General features: G+C 45.6%; 1 pseudogene; it reads left to right on the forward strand.

Moving 5' to 3' along the window:
- The first annotated feature begins 3,721 nt into the window (after positions 1-3,721).
- LOC107040747 lies at positions 3,722-4,237 on the forward strand (annotated as a pseudogene).
- Positions 4,238-4,850: the final 613 nt, after the last annotated feature.

Consider the following 4,850-nt stretch of genomic DNA (forward strand, 5'->3'; position numbering starts at 1 on the left):
GTACTCCAAATGACTGACAGAACACACCGAAAGACTCCGCAACCTCTTCCAGTGCCTCAGAGAAAACGGCTTGACACTCCAGCCGGATAAATGTAAATTTTCTATGCAAGAAGTTGCTTATCTGAGTCACATCATCGACGAAAAAGGAGTCCACCCGGATCCAGCTAAAATAAAAGCACTGGCGGAAATGCCCACACCAAAGAATCAACACGGCATCCGAAGATTTTTGGGCTTCAGTAATTATTATCGGAGATTCGTTAAAGAATACGCCACCATTGCCCAGCCCCTAAATCTTCTACTTCGAAATAATGAGAAGTTCCGCTGGGAGCCAGAGCAGCAAGAAGCCTTCCAACTACTGAAATCCGCAATTTCTGAAGACTCACTCCTGTACCATCCAGACATGAGTGAATCATTTGTGGTCACCGTATCGAGTGGTGAACATGGGCTAGGAGCTATCCTCAGCCAACAGGACGAAGAAGGGGATGAGCACCCCATCCTCTATGCCTCTAGAACGTACAAAGATCCTGAAACCCGATATTCACCTCCAGAAATGGATTGCTTAGCTGTTGTTTGGGCTCTTGAGCAGTTCAAACCTTACATCTACGGAGTCCCCTTCACCGTGATCATCAATAGCCCGGCCATAAACTGGCTGAGAGACTCCTCCAACCCAACAACCCGCCAGGTCAAATGGAAAACCTGGTTGAATGACTTCAGTTTTGAGGTAAAAGTAAAAAAACTGAAAAGAGACCTGTTAGCCGAGGCATTTTCTGAGAATCCCCTAGAAGAAAAAGATTCTGGGGCCACAGTTTTAAGAGTAATCTGCCTGCCAATCAAACCAAGCTTAAGGCCCATCTTACGGAAAAGTCCCGTAACAAGCGAGCTTCCCCCCAGGAGAATACGGATTGAATCTCAACCGATTGTTCATGAACTACTAGGAGTTTCCACGGTCGGCAAAAGGTTGAGACAACGACGAGTATCCGAGACCGCAAGCGGGAAGAGACAACCCATCTCCTACCGCGAGGTCAGATCTTACCGTACCTCTGCCAAACCAACAATCGGTCCAGTACCACCAAGAGTGGAAGAACCTGCAGAGGCACCCAGCCCCAGAGTGAGTAGAGAGTCAAAAGCAGAAGGCACAAAAGAGACCCTCATCTCGCCAACTGCTAAACTCTCCGAAGATCCCTGGAACCCACCAGCAAAATGTTGTTTTTCTGACTCGCCCTCTGCTTCAGCAGAACTGGAGATCACATTGGGAGGAGAGACGGCGATTGAGGATGAAGTTTTCCAGCCTGCGGAAACCGAATTGTTCGAGCCTCAATGTGCACCTATTGTTGAAGCCGATACCCTGCTGGAAGAAGAGGATGAAGAAGAAAACCTCAATGAAAATCCAATGCTTCAACCATCCCTCCAACAACGAGCCATTTAACACCTAGAAAAGTCTATTGAACAAATAGAACAATTCGAAATAGAGAAACTAAAAGGCCCTGATGCAGATCCCTTATCCGATCTTCCTCACCCTATGCACGCACTGAAGAGACTCAGCTTGGGACCTGAGTTTAGAAGCCAGGTAAATGAATCGTTCAGAGCATTCGAGAACAAAAAGACTTTGAAGGAAAAAGAATTCCACTCTCTATGATCGCCCAATAAAAATTCCTCAACCTCCGAGGAAGAGAACAACGTCGAGGAAAACCCTCCGACAACCCCAACAAGACCAGAAAACACTCAGGAGCCCGAGGGACAAAACTCAACAATAATCTCTGGACNCCTCTGGACCTCGGCCAACCAGGGAATCACTTATTCCTTCATTCAGCACGTCACAGATTCTCCTTGCTGGCTCATCCCCAAATAAAACTCAGACATCCGCGGACGCTGCACTGGGTGAATTGACGATTATAGAAGACGAGGAGATAGCGGAGCCACATGAAGATCTCACTATTGTCCTCCCGCAAAGCGAACGGGTACGAGATTCCTCTAACACAGAGTCACAGTTACCGGGGGCGTTTCACTCAATTCAACAACCTCCACTGGACTCCCCCACCGAGAACGAAAGCCCGGAAACTTCGTCACCGGGGGCCACTCAACCTGTGAAGACAGAAATCAATGAAAATCTCATAATTCCCCAAGATGACTACTATCAATCAGCCAACAATATCCTAGAAACTAGAGACGGAATAACATTCGTGAGAGGAAATATCGGCCATTTTCTCGCTGCGGATGCTGAGCCCACAAAGCAGGTCTCAAAACTGCTTAGCGACCTGAACCTGATTGATGTCGAATACATCAGAAAGCTAAAACCACAGCTAGGACAAATCATCGTAACCAAATGTGGAAAATACCGAACTTTCACCATGATCGTCAAGCAATGGCACTTTGACAAGGTCACGAATAAGACTCTCAAGCTATGCCTGAAAAACCTGAAGGAAGCCCTAGAAAGATACAAAATTCTGGAGTTAAAAATGGCCCTAACAGGAGAGGAGCTAGATGAAGATATTCGCATCAAATTCTTCCTGGAGAAGGAATTCTCCAACCAACCAGCTCAAAACACCCTCTGTCATGGGATTGTCAGCATGCCACCGGCAGCTCTTCGACCTGAAATAATCAAGGAGTGCCATTCCACACTCCCTGGAGGACACAAGGGGATCACGAAAACCTTTCATCGAGTTAGGGAGCGTTTTTATTGGCCAGGGATGAAAGAAGAAATAAATCAATTCATCAAGAAGTGCCGAACCTGTCAACTCGAGAAAATCCAGCGAATAAAAGTAAGACAGCCCATGCACATCACCGATACTCCCAATGAAGTTCTCGAGAAGATTTCCATCGACACAGTAGGTCCTTTACCCCCAACATCATCGGGACACATCCGCATCTTAACGATACAGGATAATCTATCAAAACATTGCGTAGCCGTGCCCTTGAAAGACATAAAGGCCCACACCATCGCCCACGCAATAGCCACTCAGTACGTCTGCCACTGTGGATGTCCCAGAGTAGTACTATCGGATAAGGGAACCAGCTTTCTGAGTAAATTATTCAAGCAGCTGAGCCACCACTTCCGGTTTCACGATATTACTACCTCAGGGTACAGACCACAATCGAATGGTGCTCTAGGACGAAGTCACCATGTTCTCGTCGAGTACCTAAAGGCTTTCACTGAAGAATTCGGCAACCAATGGGATAAATTACTCCCGTACGCAATGTTCTCCTACAACACCACCATCCATTCAGCCACCAACTTCACTCCTTTCGAGATCCTGTATGGTCAAAGGGCCCGAGTCCCTTCCAATATTCATGAAGAAGATAGAATAGATACCTACAATGATTACATGGTAAACTTCATCACAAGAATTGACAGAATTCGTGATATCGCCCATCAAAACCTAATAAATTCAAAACTTTACTCGAAAGAACTATACGATCGAAACATTCATCCATTAGGCCTAACGATCGGACAGTTCGTCTACGTGGAAAAAGAGCCAAAAACGGGGAAGTTGGACCAAGCATACACCGGTCCATATGAAATTATAGATATTACTGATAGAGGAAACATCCACTTGGAAACAGAAGAAGGCAAACGCTTCATGAAACATCCCAATAAGCTGAAACTCTGCCAAGAGGACCTGACAGACACCCATGATGAGCCAATACTCCATCCGGAGGAATAAAACAAAGGAAATTTCCCATTTGTAAATGAATGAACTCTAATCACAGGAAATCCAGCGCAATGGAGAGCCTACCAGAAGGTAGAATACCCTATGCGGATGGATCATGCTCCTTTAACGGTACAGCCAAAGCCGTTGGAGGAATTGGGATATTCTTCGCCGACAATCATCCCCTCAATACCTTCAAAACCCTGGACGAACCGATCAGAGTAACTAACATCACTGCAGAAACAGCAGCCGCGATTGAAGCCTGCAAAATCTGTCTACGTCATGACATTAGAAAGATCCAACTCATCACAGATTCAAAATATCTGATAAGCTGCATGACGGACCATCTTCACAAGTGGAAAACAAATGGGTGGCTCAATGCCAAATCAAAACCTGTGGTCAACCGAGAACTACTCCAAGAGTTGGACCAGCTAACCGAGTACCTCGATGTCACCTTCGTGCACGTTCCAGGACACCAGGGAGTGTATGGAAACGAGAGAGCTGATGAACTAGCCAAAATAGTCTCGATAATCTACCCTAACCCATTTGAAAACGACCAATACTGCCAATCGAGTCCATTTTCTCAATAACCAACACAAAAACTAACCGATAATAACCATCTCTTGTTCCACTAAAATGAAAACCCACGAAATTGCCTTAGGACTAATTCTCTGTATTTCCGGAATCAACCCACACGAGATGAACGGACCCAATCAACTCAACCATATTGAACACAACCCTGGGCTGTACTACGAACAAATCGATCAGGTTCGAATCATTAACAAAAACTGGAAACTAATGCTGACACTAGACCTGAATGGACTCCTGAGACAGACCATTCCCGGAATCGAAACCTTGGAAAAATACAACCAGGAATGCATCAAGATGCAAAACGAGAAGATGTGCCTTGAAACCCTAGGCTATCCAATCCTAGCAGAATATACTAAAGAACTGGAACACCTCCATGAGTATCTAAACCAGATTCTACGAACACCGCAGTACGGAAAACAAGACAAAGGAAGAACCCAATGAGCAAGGGTACGTTACGGAACTAATCGCAGTGACGTCTCGACTGAAACGTTCCATTCGAACATGTTCTGAACATTCAAGAAACGTTCGGCTTGGATGTAATCTGTCAACACTTAAATTATACGTGCTGTGAACGTTGGAGCACATGACGTCTTGGAACGTTTCTTGCTCGAA

Source organism: Diachasma alloeum, unplaced genomic scaffold (genome assembly GCF_001412515.2).
Source record: "Diachasma alloeum isolate Michigan unplaced genomic scaffold, Dall2.0 Dall_scaffold_00342, whole genome shotgun sequence".
In the NCBI taxonomy this organism is placed as follows: Eukaryota; Metazoa; Arthropoda; class Insecta; order Hymenoptera; family Braconidae; genus Diachasma; species Diachasma alloeum.